General features: G+C 43.3%; 1 protein-coding gene across 2 annotated transcripts in view; it reads left to right on the top strand.

Annotated features, from left to right (window-relative positions):
* Positions 1–15,414, top strand: part of PRICKLE2 (prickle planar cell polarity protein 2) — a 189,519-nt gene that overhangs the window by 51,536 nt on the left and 122,569 nt on the right. The window contains exon 1 of one of the 2 annotated variants that reach the window (XM_042849991.2): positions 12,930–13,039. The exons of the other annotated variant lie outside the window; for it this stretch is intronic. The gene's annotated coding sequence lies outside the window, so the exon portion shown is untranslated. Of the gene's footprint in view, positions 1–12,929; positions 13,040–15,414 lie in introns of those variants that run through there. 2 annotated transcript variants of the gene reach the window in all.

Genomic DNA, 15,414 nt, shown 5'->3' with positions numbered 1-15,414 from the left:
GTTCCCCTTTATTCGACATTGGTGAGGCCTCATCTGGAATACTGTGTCCAGTTTTGGGCCCCACACTACAAGAAGGATGTGGAAAAATTGGAAAGAGTCCAGTGGAGGGCAACAAAAATGATTAGGGGTCTGGAGCACATGACTTATGAGGAGAGGCTGAGGGAACTGGGATTGTTTAGTCTCCAGAAGAGAAGAATGAGGGGGGATTTGATAGCAGCCTTCAACTACCTGAAGGGGGGTTCCAAAGAGGGTGGAGCTCGGCTGTTCTCAGTGGTGGCAGATGACAGAACAAGGAGCAATGGTCTCAAGTTGCAGTGGGGGAGGTCCAGGTTGGATATCAGGAAAAACTATTTCACTAGGAAGGTGGTGAAACACTGGAATGTGTTACCTAGGGAGGTGGTGGAGTCTCCTTCCTTGGAGGTTTTTAAGGCCCGGCTTGACAAAGCCCTGGCTGGGATGATTTAGCTGGGAATTGGTCCTGCTTTGAGCAGGGGGTTGGTCTAGATGACCTCTTGAGGTCTCTTCCAACTCTGATATTCTATGATTCTATGATTCTATGTGGCCTTATTAAATGATCTTTCAGTAATTTTCAGAGTTTGATTGGGCTGCGTCAAATACTTTTCATATTCTGATAGCTTGATGCATTTATTTAAATCCGTGCACATTTGATTATTTTTTCCTCATGCTCAGCGATGATTTTGTTACACGGAATATATTCATAGATGCATATAGGAATGCCATAAAACTAAGAAATTCCAGGATTCAGACACCGAGCGTCTGAGCACCAGTCTGTGAATGCATCTTTGCTGTCTAGAGAGTTATCGGATCTGGCAGTATATACAACAAGGTTTGGTAATGCTCCTTTAATCTCTCCTCATCTGAGTTAAAAAACCTGTTCTACACAGAGCTGCAACCAGCCCTCCCCCGCCAAAAAAAACAACTCACTGAAAATTACAGATCTAAATATTTGCTCAGTGAACATTCAGTTCTTAATTACAATTAAACTGCTACAAATTCTCCTTATAAATTGTTTTTGAAAGCACAAAAGCTACAGCATGAACACAGATATTAAAAATAGCCTTCTAGAATTGCTATCTCTGAGTGGCATGGTCCCATCTGGAAATCATTCATTCAAACATACAACCTATACACAATAGATCATTATTTTCCAGTTTAGTATGACTTTTGTTCCCCAGAGCATACATTGTATCCAGACACTGGATCTATTTCTTATCATCTATATTGTCTCATTAATACTGCACAAACTGGCTTGCAAGGATACATCTCTTTTGTATGGTTGAGTGTCATCCCTTGTAGCAAAAAGAAATGCATGCCAAATGTCTTGGGTTAGTAAACCACATATGCACATTTTTATGGGACTATTGACTATCATCTCCCACTTAGATTTGGATAAATTTTGTAAAATACTGACCCGATGGATTGCATTTTTAGTCAAAATAGCCTCATGTTGATTAAAACACAGAGAGAGAGAGAGAGAGAGAGATTTCCTAGAATGATGGCTGAAAATGGTTTTGTTAGTCTATGGCAGTGGTTCTCAACCAGGGGTCCGAGGCCCCTTGGGGGTTCGCGAGCAGGCTTCACGGGGTCCGCCAAGAGGGCCAGCGTTAGACTCACTAGGGCCCAGGGCGGAAAGCCGAAGCCCCACCCAGGGCCGGCTCTACCATTTTTGCCTCCAAAAAAAAAAAAAAGCCGCCCGGACTGTGCCACTCCAAGAATGGACAGAGTGCCGCCCCTTAGCATGTGCCGCCGTGCTTCCTCCGCTGGTGCCTGGAGCCGGCCCTGGCCCCACCGCATGGGTCTAAAGCCCAGGGCCCTGAACCCCGTCACTCAGGGTTGAAGCCGAAGCCTGAGCAATGTAGCTTTGTGGCGTGGGGCCCCAGGCAACTGCCTTGTTTGCTACCCTCTAACGCTGGCCCTGGTTTTTATATGCAGAAAAACAGTTGCTGTGGCACAGGTGGGCCGTGGAGTTTTTATAGCATGTTGAGGGGGCCTCAGAAAGAAAAAGGCTGAGAACCCCTGTTCTATGGTATCTCATTTCTCGTGTTGAAGTTACAGTTTAAGCATGCTCGCTGCAGAGAGCTGAATGGTCAGGCTGTGCTAACAATGGAACATTTAGTTACACGGACCGGATTCTCAGCTGGTGTACATGGGTGAAGCTAAACTGACTTACATGAAGTCCACAAATTCAAAACAATTTTTTCCCCAAATGGACCGGCAAATGATTTCATTTCCAAAGATTTCATTGTGAAGTTTTTAATTGAAACAAAATAATTATTGTGCTTTTTCCAGTGCCCCCCCCAAAATCAGTTCTAATTGGATCCACAAAAAGCAACACTGGTAAAACCATATATCAGCATTTGTATGATAACTGAACCCCAATCTCCTTCCCCTTGCTGGGCGCTGCTCACGGAAGTAAAATTACTCACATGCACGAGTGCTTGTAGAAAGAGGCTCTTCGTAAACTAACCAGGGCAACGACCTTGCATGAAATCTTGGCCCCATTGAAGTCAATGGCAATGTTGCCATTGACTTCAGTGGAGCCAGGATTTTAGCCTTCATCTTTACATTTGTCTGTAAAGTATTGCAGAACTAGACCCATAGAAACAGCAAAGAATAATGGTAACACTGAACAGTTTCCTCTAATCCAAAGCAGACTTTTGTGGTTATTTTGTGATTCTGAGCATTGTCATTTCAAGAAAACTCCATAATGAGAACTTTCTGTCCATATCAGTGAGGTTTCCTATATTAACGCTACCTACCTTCCATTGAACCCAGGATATTTACAAATTGGACAGTGCAGTTTAAGCCCTTTGGGGGGAATTTTCAGTTTCTATTTAAATCACTTTAGACAATTATGTTAGGCAGCTTGTTAAAAGCAACATGAACTGCTTGGGAAAAAAATACACACATATTACTGTGTATAAATAGCATATAATTTTATCCCTTTGGAGACCTGGAATGTTGCCTTTCGTGTCCTGCATTATTGGATTGCATTCACAATGTCAAATGCTTGTAGCAGCTGACAAGGTAAAAGCTTAGTGTTCTTGCACTAAAATAACCCAATAAGCTACATAAATGTGATTGGGTTCGCCCTCCCCACCTCCCCCGATTTGATGGTGCTTTCACTGCCCGCTTACTGTGTGGAACATTGTTTTCTGGGAAGTGATAATATGCTCTTATGCAGGGTTTATTCATGGAGTGGGAATCTTTTAATTGAAATGTAAGTTACCAAAAATATCATTGTTCATCTTTTTTTTAAAAAACAGAATCCACTTCAAAGCCCAGTATAAAGGTTAACATTCTCTACAACAACACTGAGAAGGCAAATCTGCTTGAAGGAGTATAGATAAACTGAAATGTTCTTTCTGGCTTTGTTTTAAGAAGCATTTTGTTGATAGAGATTTTGCTTATCACTGTTCCAGATGAGACATTGATCTAATTAGCAAAAAAACACTATACAGTAAACGCTGTATTATCCGGCACTTTACCAACTGCTGCTCCTAGGTGGAGGAATGGCCATGGGGGCTCTGTGCGCTGCCCCACCCCGAGCGCTGGCTCCGCAGCTCCCATTCGCCAGGGATCGTGGCCAATGGGAGCTGCGGAGGTGGTGCTTTTTGGCGGAGGCAGCGCGCAGAGCGGCTTGGCCGCCCCTCTGCCTAGGAGCAGCAGGGACATGTCGCCACTTGGGGGAGCCGCCTAAGGTGAACGCCACTCAGATTCGACACCCCAAAACCCCTCCCACACCCAACCCCCTGCCCCAAGCCCCCTCCCACACCCAAAGTCCCTCCCTCTACTGGTAAGTATAACTCTTAGGCCAGGTCTACACTAACCCCCTAATTCGAACTAAGGTACGGAACTTCAGCTACGTGAATAACGTAGCTGAAGTTCGAAGTACCTTAGTTCGAACTTACCTTGGTCCACACTCGGCAGGCAGGCTCCCCCGTCGACTCCGCGGTACTCCTCTCGCCGAGCTGGAGTACCGCAGTCGACGGCGAGCACTTCCGGGTTCGACTTATCGCGTCCAGACTAGACGCAATAAGTCGAACCCAGAAGTTCGATCGCTCGCCGCCGAACTACCGGGTAAGTGTAGCCAAGGCCTTAGTTAACCAGATTGCTTCCCCCACCATGCTGGATAACAAAGCTTTTACTGTACTAGGTGGTGATTAAGGTTGCAGCATGGCACACCACATCCATCCAACATCTTAAAAGCATGGACAGAAGTTAAGGAGAAAGATTTATGCATCTCCTTCTACCTTCATATTGCCCAGACTCCTATGCTATATAAGGTTTCTACTTCCATCTCCAGCAGATACCCTTAAGCAATGCATACTCATCTAAATCAGACTCCCACAACCCTCATCCCCATACTTCGTCAGACTTGTACTCAAATGCAAAACCTTAAGCTTGTATAGCAATTACATCATCAGATCAGCACAGCTGACTCTTACATTCCATGCATGTGGGAAGTTATTTTGCCTTAACACTGCTGAGGTCACTGTCAAGGTTTTGCATTATGTGCCTCATGCCCCCATTCTGCTCTGTGGGCTGGGTACTCCACCCAAACTACGCCTCCCACAATGCACTGTGGCCAGGGACTCCCAGGATGCACCACCGTAGCTCAGAAACAAGGGAGACCATGGTGCATTATAGGAGTCCAGGCCATAGAGGAGAATGGGGACATGAGCATTAGAACTACAACCCCCATGGTGCACTGTGGCACCATTTCCAAATTGAAACTCTTTGGTTTTTAGCTTTATAGGTCAGTAAACCTTTAAACTCCACCTGGAAACCCACAGGCAGCAGTACATCTTGGAGCAGTGGTTTAGTATGCACTGAACAAGTAAACTACTGCATTATGAGTGTGCTTCTGTTTCTGAATGATTTGAGGCATAGCCATGTGTAGAGCACATCACAGCAGTCTGATCCTCTGGTTACAAAGACTTGAATTGGGGTGATGATGCCTCCACGTCAAAGAGGAAAAGTCGCCGTGTTCCAGCCATACACACGTGATAGATGTCCATTTCGGATACTGCCAAAGGTTGACAATCCAGCAATGGTTGAGACTCTAAACAGACTCCCAGGTTGCAAACACAAGTAACACACAGAGGAGACACACCTGTGATGTTGACCGAGGTACCCAGGGCGGTGAGACCCCTGCCATGCATCACAAGCGCTGCCCTCGAGGTCTCGCAAGCCCTCCTGTTACTCTGTAGGTTAGCGATAGGCACACCCCAATGCTCGAGCCCTCTGAGCATCTCCCTGGAGTGTCCAGCCCCACTCCACTGGATGCTCAGTGTTCACAGATTCGCTGCTTCCAACATCACAGTACACCCCAGATTACCGGTTCCACCTCAGATTCCTGCGCCGCTTAACACACACAACCCCTACATATGCTCAGAGGGAAATTAAGTATAAGTTTATTTTACAACGCGTAGAGATTCAAGTGATAACCAGAAGTACTGACGACCAATGAGTGCATATGAAATAACGCATTCTGGAGATAATCTCCTGTTTTCTTCAGTATTGCTCACCCAAAATCTTTGCAGCCAGGTTGGCTGTGACCCTCCTTATGTGAGACAGATGCACTGTCAGCTTGACTCTAAGTGAAGGATCCCATGTGTTCTCTTGCACCCCAAAATATACCAGAACAATCCTTTGTCTTTATTCAAACCAGGACCGCCCCCCCCCCTTGCTCTTTGTTTCATCTAGTAGATTTCCTTTCGCCATCTCTTCTTTTACCTGAGGCTCAGTATGCACATAGGCATACCTTGGGAGGCCAAATGGCCAGACAGGGAGATAGGTGTCTGTTACCTCCTGCCTCATCTGAGGTTCCCATCAGATGTTGGCTTAGAATCTTCCTAATATACCTATCCCAGAAATAATTCTCTCCTGCTAGCTTCCTGTAACCATAAAAGCAGTGAATATTTTATCTTTGGTCAAACTCATCCTGACTGCTTTAAAAGAATGGCTTTTCTAAAGTGTACTGCAGATTAGCTGTGGACGTTGGTCTGAATTGTAGCTGGATAAACTGGGCGAGTTGTGAGACTTCAACAAATAATTGTGTTAAATAGTTTAATGCACTTTCTGGATCCCTACTGTGTTGGTAGCTTCCCTGCACCCCCAGCTAGTGGAGGGCTCTGTTTCCCAGTTCAACTTCTGTCCTAACCAGGAGAGGGCTCCATAATCCTGGGAGCTGGCTATGGAGGCAAGGCTGGGTAACAGGCATTCTGGTGCCGGCAGGAGGCTGGCAGTAGCCGAGGCCTGAGGATGCAGTGGTCTGGAAGCAGTAGGCGTAGGGATGACTGCATGTGTGGAGACCCCAGTACTTGGACTGTTGCCAGGGGCTGAGCTAGGAACCATTGGATGGATCTTCCATTGTAATTTAAAATCATCGTGGCGAGGGCATGAGTACTTCTTAATTTCTGGTAGCTCTAGCAAAGCCCCTCCTTTACTCAGAACATGTGACTATTTATGGAAACCTCCGAGGGCTGCAGCCTGTCGGGCCTAGTCCTGGGAGTACCTAACTTAACTCTGAGCTCCTGGTATGCAGATCACACTACCAGTACCAAAACAACAAGGAGTCTGGTGGCACCTTAAAGACTAACAGATTTATTTGGGCATAAGCTTTCGTGAGTAAAAACCTCACTTCTTCGGATGCAACCAGTACCAGCCATCTAGGAGGGGCTGGTGCTCCACATGGCTTGCGTCAACAAGCAGTGGGTCCAGTTGTAGAACTATGGTCTCCTCTTTTTAGCTTTTGCCCTTTTCAGGGGATGAATGCTGCAGCTTGTTCTTTCCTTAGGAGCACCGGAGGCCAGTGGTCCACCTAGTCCAGGATACACTCAGAGAGCCCAATGCTAGATGCTTGAGAGGAAGTGTAAGAAACCCTGTAATGGATAACTGTGGAATAATCAGCCCACTGGTGACGTTTTCTTCCTAACCACCATCAGCTATTGGTTGGTTTGCATCCTGAAGCATGAGGATTTATAGCCCTTGTAAAAACCAGAAATAATGTTTGTATCGGGTGTAATGTAACTGCGCAGATTCTCATTATCTATATTAATGTCTAATCTTTATTAAGCTCTTGACCTCCATATTAGTTTGTAGCGATGACTGATTTGCAGAATGGCACTGTAATAGTTTCCGTATTTCCTATCCCATTCCTCCGCACTCTAACATTTTGTTTGCCATTTCAAATCACTGCTGTGCATGGACCAGAGTTGGGCTGCTGACAAAGATGTCCAGGGCTTTTCCAGAGTAGCCAGCGTGGTTAGTTCTGAATGTGTCTCAACTCTTGCATCTATTACTAATAGTACATTGATTTGATAAACACAGCTAATCTAGCATGCCTCTATCTTGCTTGCAGGGAGAACGTTGTTGTGTGAACATTTACCTTCACAAGCAAATTCAACTTTGCTAGCGGATCTATTTTCTCAGTTCCAAGACCTGATCTGAAATTATCCATTTTACGTATTCTAGCCCACAGGCTATCACAGAAGCACGATAGCAAAATTGTGTGTCTTAGATTGCAGTTGCCTTAACAGAGAGTATCTTCTGATGAATCTTTGGGGACTTGCCTGGGGTTACAGAGGAAATTGTCTGCATTGATTTTAATATTTAGTGAAATATTTACAAAGTGGTGCTACTCAGTATGGCTACCACAAAGGAGCTATAAACCTTGGTATGTCATTTTAACACCAAGGTCAGACACCTGGGACTCTGTAGCTCAATAGCATTTTAATATTGGTTTTAACTGTGATTAAAGCTTTCAGAGAGAGGATCTCTTTTTCATCCCTGATTATAACCCTCGTGGCTTTAGAATCATAGGACTAGAAGGGACCTCGAGAGGTCATCTAGTCCAGTCTCTTGCACTCATGGCAGGACTAAGTATTATCTAGACCATCCCTGACAGTTTGTCTAATCTGCTTTTAAAAATCTCCAATGATGCAGATTCCACAACCGCCCTAGGTAATTTATTCCAGTACTTAACTACCCTGACAGGAAGTTTTTCCTAATGTCCAATCTAAACCTCCCTCGCTGCAATTTAAGCCCATTGCTTCTTGTCCTGTCCTCAAGGAGAACAATTTTTCTCCCTCTTTTATGTACTTGAAAGCTGTTATCATGTCCCCCCTCAGTCTTCTCTTCTCCAGACTAAACAAACCCAATTTTTTCAATCTTCCCTTATAGGTCATGTTTTCTAGATCTTTAATCATTTTTCTTGCTCTTCTCTGGACTTTCTTCAGTTTGTCCACATCTTTCCTGAAATGTTGTGCCCAGAACTGGACACGATACTCCAGTTGAGGCCTAATTAGCACGGAGTAGAGTGGAAGAATTACCGGTACTTATTGTGTCTTGATTACAACACTCCTGCTAATATATCCCAGAATGATGTTTGTTTGCTTTTTTTGCAACAGTTTTACACTGTTTGACTCATATTTAGTGGAGCAACTTCAGTGACGAATTTGGTCCATACAGTAAAACACGATGTTGCTTCCATAGAATTATGGCAGTCAGAGATAGAAAACACATGTGCCTGTCAGTGAAGGACTACTCCCTACAGTAAACGTTTAGGGGAGAGTCTTGACTTCATTGAAGTCGATGATAAAATTCCCATTCATTTCAATGGGACCGGAATTTTGCCCTTAATGTTTAGCCTCATCTTGTTTTTGTTTGTGATTAATTTATTAGTTTTCATAAAGAAACAAAGAGTAAAAAATACAGAAAGATAAATGACTTACAGCTTGTATATGTTACCAAATACTGCATGTTTTACAGGATAGCCAATAAAATTATGAAATTGCACCATTTTACAACTTGTCAAAGCTTCCCAGGACACACAGTACAAAATCAGACAATATTATACAGAGATAACATAGAATCACAGGACTGGAAGGGACCTTGAGTGGTCATCTAGTCCAGTCCCCTGCACTCATGGCAGGACTAAATATTATCTAGATCATTCCTGACAGGTGTTTGTCCAACCTGCTCTTAAAAATCTCCAATGATGGAGATTCCACAACCTCCCTAGGTAATTTATTCCAGTGCTTAACCACCATGATAGTTAGGAAGTATTTCCTAATGTCCAACCCTTGCTGCAATTTAAGCCCATTGTTTCTTGTCCTATCCTCCAAGGTTAAGAAAAACAATTTTTCTCCCTCCTCCTTGTAATAACCTTTTACGCACTTGAAAACCGTTATCATGTCCTCCCTCAGTCTTCTCTTTTCCAGATTAAACAAACCCATTTTTTTCAGAGTAGCAGCCGTGTTAGTCTGTATCCGCAAAAAGAAGAACAGGAGTACTTGTGGCACCTTAGAGACTAACAAATTTATTAGAGCATAAGCTTTCGTGTTCTACAGCCCACTTCTTCGGATGCATCCGGATGCATTCGGATGCATCCGAAGAAGTGGGCTGTAGTCCACGAAAGCTTATGCTCTAATAAATTTGTTAGTCTCTAAGGTGCCACAAGTACTCCTGTTCTTCCATTTTTTTCAGTCTTCCCTCGTAGGTCATGTTTTCTAGACCTTTAATTTTTTGGGTTTTTTTGCTTTTCTTTGGACTCCAATTTGTCCACATCCTTCCTGAAATGTGGTGCCCAGAACTGGACACAATACTCCAGTTGAGGCCTAATCAGTGCGGAGTGGAGCGGAATAATTACTTCTCGGGTCTTGCTTACAACATTCCTGCTAATACATCCCAGAATGATGTTCGCTTTTTTTGCAACAGTGCTACACTGTTGACTCATATTTAGCTTGTGATCCACTATGACCCCCAGATCACTTTCTGCGATACTCCTTAAAAGGGAAGGAGAGGACTGAGAGGTTGGGGTCTGGGAACAAGTGGAGAGGTTGGGTAGAATGAAAGTCTGGAATTATTTGAGCTATCTCAGCATTCTTTAGCCAAATGTATCAAGAAACAGGGTCCTAATTTGTACAAATTCACATAATTGCTTTCTGTGTCATTAAGCTATTCTTCCTCTGCAAATTCAGACAGGTCCAAATCCCACTATTTTCTTGTAGGCCTAGGCCTACACCTACATTTTTGGTAATCATTGAAGCCTTCAAGAAGCAGAGGCTTCGTGGCACAGTTAACCTAGCAGAGTAAGTACGTAACCTATGTCAGTGGTTCTCAACCTTTCCAGACAACTGTACCCCTTTCAGGAGGCTGATTTGTCTTGTATACCCCCAAGTTTCACCTCACTTAAAAACGACTTGTTCACAAATTCTGACATAAAAATACAAAAGTGTCACTGCACACGGTTACTGAAAAATTGCTGACTTTCTTCTCCTTTTTATCATATAATTATAAAATAAATCAATTGGAATATAAATATTGTACTTACATTTCTGTGTATAGTATATAGAGCAGGTCATTGTCTGTCTGAAAATTTAGTTTGAACTGATTTCCCTAGTGCTTTTTAGGTAGTCTGTTGTAAAACTAGGCAAATAGCTAGATGAGTTGATGTGTCCCCTGGAAGACCTCTGGCTACCCCCGACCTAGGATATAATTTTCAGCTGAGGTTTGGTTACTGAAGCCAAGCGCCAATTTCACTCTTGTGTCCACCTTTTTCCACAGCTGCCTGACTGTTGGACGGTCCTGTAGCATATGCATCAGGCTTCCTTTTTCTTTATTACAGAGCCCACAAACATCAGAGGACAAGGCCCCCCAACTTGCACAGCCTCTGTGGCATCCGATAGAATCGTTTGCTGTACCAGGTGTAATAATATGCTCTGCCATTGAGGTTCCTTGAAAAGCTGTGATAACTCCTTCCTGTGCTTTCACAAAGAACTATGTGCTATTGGCCTGAGGAGTTTATGAAGCTTTTCCAAGGTTCCCAGTAGGTCTGGGGCCTCTGGCAGTAGTAGGGCATCCGGACCAAATTGAAACGGCAGCAAATGTTTTAGTTGTAAGTACTGCCACTCTGCTGAGGATGGCAGGTCATATTGTTGCTTTACTTTTAGAAAAGAGACAAAGAGCCTCCATCCTTGACTAATTGGGAAATAGCTTTGTTTTATTTTAAAAGTCCCTAGAGATGTGGCTTTGGGACTTTGAGCCTTTGATGGCATAATGAACACAGTTGTTCATAGTTATGTCCATAACCATACCAAGGCATGCAATTACGACTAAAGAATATTGCTGGGAAAAATTAAACAAGAAAAACGATAGACTAAGGAAAATGACTGAGATGAATGTTTGCAGTTAGAATTTTGAAGCGAGCGATTATGTATAATCAATAGGCTTGTGTCATGGCAGAGCAATTTCAAGGGCAATACAACGGGTTTGTCCTTTGACTTTTTTAACAATTGTTTATTTGTATTTTTTAAAATAAACTTTCTTAGCGCTTGTAAGTGCTACTTAGCATCAACCTCTTTGATATGCACAGTAGCAGATACACACATATATGTTAAAATCCTAAAAAAAATATTGCTGAGGCAGTATTGTGTCGGGGTTTTATTTTCCCCCAGTTGCATCTGTGGTTTTTGGAAAGCTTGATTTTGTGTCAGGTTTTCCACCCTTGTAGAAGGAGCCCCTCCCTCCCATGTGGTGAAATCTAACTCAATTTCTGTTAAATAACTAGGATCGATTACACTCGTTCTTGCTCTGTTGCTGACATGAGCACTCTTGACAATACCAGTAAAACACACAGTCTTCACTTTCCACACTAATGAGCCGTCCGAGTCGCTATATTAAAGCCATTTATGCTGTTTTTTATTTTTAGCCACCAAGCAATCCTGTTAAAAAATAGTAGTAAATGGCTGAGCTCTTGCTCCTTCCCATTCGAAATACTAGTTGGGAATCATTCTGCCAATTCTGTATTACCGTGGGAACATTTTCTACAGACCTTTCAGCCAGTGGGAGAGCTTCGTATGTGGGGCGCTTTGCCAATTGTGCCTGTCATTTCTGGTTTAGTATTTGGTTCTTCTTCCCTATGTTTTTTTCCCCTTTATTCTTCAGAGTGCAGGCATTTCTTACACACCAGCTCATCTGCAAGAATGAGTAATCACTTCCCCTGCAAGGATTACTGAGTGAAATTCTGTTACCTCTATTATGTAGGAGGTCCAACTAAATGTGGCCCCTTCTGGTCTGAAAATCTATCAATCTACAAGATCCTGTTTTTCTAAAAACTGGGACTATTCAAGAAAGCTACACTTCTAATGTCATGTAATATCTTTAATATTTCTGCAAATCCAGTGCCCTTCCCTTCAAAATTGGGTTTGTCCGCTGCTTTTCTTCTTGAAAACCCCACTTCCACCAACACGCTTTGCCAAAATAATTAAATCCTTATTGACTGCTTAATCCTAGATTAGGGACTGTTCAGAAAGTTCAGAATGCCCGTCCCTGAAAGTCAGGCCCCTTTAGGATGTGTGTCTGTACTGCAGTCCTGGGGTGTGGTTGCAGTGTGAGCAGACAAACCCAAGTTAGCTTTAATTTAGCTAGCTCAAGTCCTGGAGTAATAAAGATGCAGCAACTCGTGTGCTCACGCTTCAGCATGGTCTAACCCCGTGAATAATTATCCAAGTTCCTAGGTGGGTTTGTATAGCTAAATTAAAACTAGCTTGTTTATATCTACATGATCTGCAGTTATACCTTGTGATTGCAGTCTGGACATGACCCTCAGTTTGGCCACTCAGGAATTGAAGTACCCTCAAATCACCATTCACTTTCAAAAGTTTTGGGTCACAGCATTTGTTTTGCTCAAGTAAGATTTCTAATGGGTTTTAGGTGACACATCAGGCATTTTAACTTGCCAAGATTCCACTGCAGTGTACGTATCCCTCAGCAACAGGTATCCAGGTAACCATGCCAATGTTGTTCCCCAGCAAGGTGGCTGGAACAACTTGTTTCTTCAGTTGGCAGGAAGAGCAGTTCCGCAATTACTGTACAGTTTTCACACTCCTGCTGAAATTGGCATCTGAACAATACGGGTTTCTGGTTCTTGTCACTCAAAGCCAGGCACCTTCCAAAGCCGATAAGACATCAGACGTTCACCCACAGATCAAGATATTCTGACCTGTCACAGGTAAATTTGATTAAAACTTTTTAATTAGTGTTTAACACAGATTATGCCACATAGGATTGTTTATTAAAAATACTTTCCCAAATGATTTCTGTCTTCTGATATTATTAAATGGTTACAGAAACACAAGTGTATGGAAGAACTCACCAGAAACTCCTTATATTTAAAAGAATAAAATAAGAAGCTTAGAATAGTTTACAGCTATGTGTTGGGTGTTAATACTTTTGCTTTTGTGTTTGCCTGGTTTTTAAAAGACAACCATCTTGTGGAGCTATTTGTGTAAATAGAAATATTTACCTTTTCTAAAGAAATTCTCTCTCTCAAACAGCTCTTCTTCCGCTGACTACTTGTAAATACTCTGTTCCCTCAAAGGACTGGGTTGTTCTGTCCGAGCTCAGATACATTGTAACAATAATAATATTGGGCTTCATTCTCCATGACCTTGGGCCATGAGCAGACATTGACCAACCCCAGAGTAATTAAAGTGGCTGTAAAATGCGACCATTTTTGATTTTCATTGTATGCCCATTGTACTCTCTCCTTGCCCAGCTGTAAATAACTACAGAAGGTCATAGTCAATAGAGAACAAAGCCCAGAATTTATACATCAGGAAACACTGCCACATTTTTGTACTATTAGCTAGTGAACCTGTCTTTTTAAGACCATGTCAGCGGAAAGTCAGCGCAAATTAAGCAAATAAAGCACTAAAAAAAAAAAAAAATACAAGCAAAGTCGCATGATTCCAAAGGGAGGCCTGGCAGTTAAAATAGAAAATACCTAAAATATGTAAATTAAATAGTTTTCAGCCTTTTTGAAGATGCAGGGGGAGAGAGCTTGTGGTGGTTGCTCCAGGGGTATATGACCGATACTACAACGAAGGCTGGATTGCCCTTTAATTTAAAAGCACAACAGTGCAACCCCTAAAATGTTGATGGTGTCATAGCATGGGCCTTGATTCGGCAAAGCCCTTAAGCACATGCTTATGTGCCATTGGCTGCAATGGGGCTTATGCATTTGCCACAAGTTAAGAATGTGTTTGAAGTTTTACCAACTATGGGGATTGGATTAAAGTTAAGCACATGCATCAATGCAATAGTGAATTGGGGTCATAGATAACAGCCAAGAGTTGACTTTATGTCGAGTCAGGTCCCTCGTTATCAGAGAGAGTCAAAAGTCAGCAGAGACCTCTTATCAACCCACCACTTTAAAGGTAGCCAGAAAGAAACCATTTCACAGGCAAGTCTCATCAAGGGAGGACTTTTGCCTAATCTGTTTTGAGTCAGACACTTTATGATTTTTGCCCCGTGCTGTAAACTGGCACCGAGCCAGGCTTTATCACTCAGTTCTACCTTCCCACTTTCAGGTGTCCTCGGCCTCTATAGCTGTGAAGGGGAATTGTGGGGTACTTATAAGTTGATTAATTGCATGATGTTGGGGTGGGGCTTTTTTGTCTTCATAGATGTGGCTAGGAATATTCTGAAGTTTTGACTACAAAGGGTTTTCAGTGAAAATTAATACAAACTCTGCGGAGTTTCCATTTTGGGATTGCATATTTGGAAGCTCTTGAGTAGCCATTCACTCTCTGGTCTGCATGCACTAAGATCTTTCACCATGAACACTTGCACATTTGATGATAACCTCTTATAATCGCCCACGTAGCCTTTTTGCAGCAGCTGACCTTTGCAGCAGGCTCTGAAGTGATAATAGATCCACGCAGTCAATGCTCGTTTGTTGATGTGGAGATCTGCAGTCTTGGTGTAAAAGATCAAGGAATGCAGTTCTGACTCTTGGCCCAGGTGCATTTTAGTTGATAAGTCTCAGCAGTGGGAGCTGGGCAAATCATTGTCTCTGAAGCATGTGTGTACAGATGGGTGTGTATGGGCCAGATTTCCCCGCCTGGCTAAGCAGTGCTCAGTGCCAGACCAGGAGGAGAAGGGAAAGACAAAGGTAGTTGTAGGTCACATTTACACCTTTCCAGTCTCCCCGGGAAGATAAGCATCTGATCCAGCTGCCAACACCCGCATATCACTGGGGCACATGGACACCCCAGTCGTGACCCCTTTCCACCGTAGGCTCTAGCTCTGTATGTACGGGGAATCCTCCACTAGCTGGATTTGCAGAGCTTTGAACTGGGAGACACATGTGCAGATCTGTATACGTGTATGCATGCATAGTGTGTGCATAAAATACAGTTATACTGGGGTATCGCATGTTGCAATAGTGTCTGTCGTTTGTAGGAGAGCTGTGAAATTAGAGACTTTGCCACCGCTAGACAACTTTGCTCCGGAGCCTGATCCAGTGAGCTGCTTAGCACCACCTGCAGGGTGCCTGGTACCTTCTGCTCTCAGGGACAGCTGAATGCACTCAGCGTCCTGCAG

This window comes from Chrysemys picta, chromosome 7, assembly GCF_011386835.1.
Source record: "Chrysemys picta bellii isolate R12L10 chromosome 7, ASM1138683v2, whole genome shotgun sequence".
Lineage (NCBI taxonomy): Eukaryota > Metazoa > Chordata > Testudines > Emydidae > Chrysemys > Chrysemys picta.
This window is presented reverse-complemented; position numbering and strand designations above follow the sequence as displayed.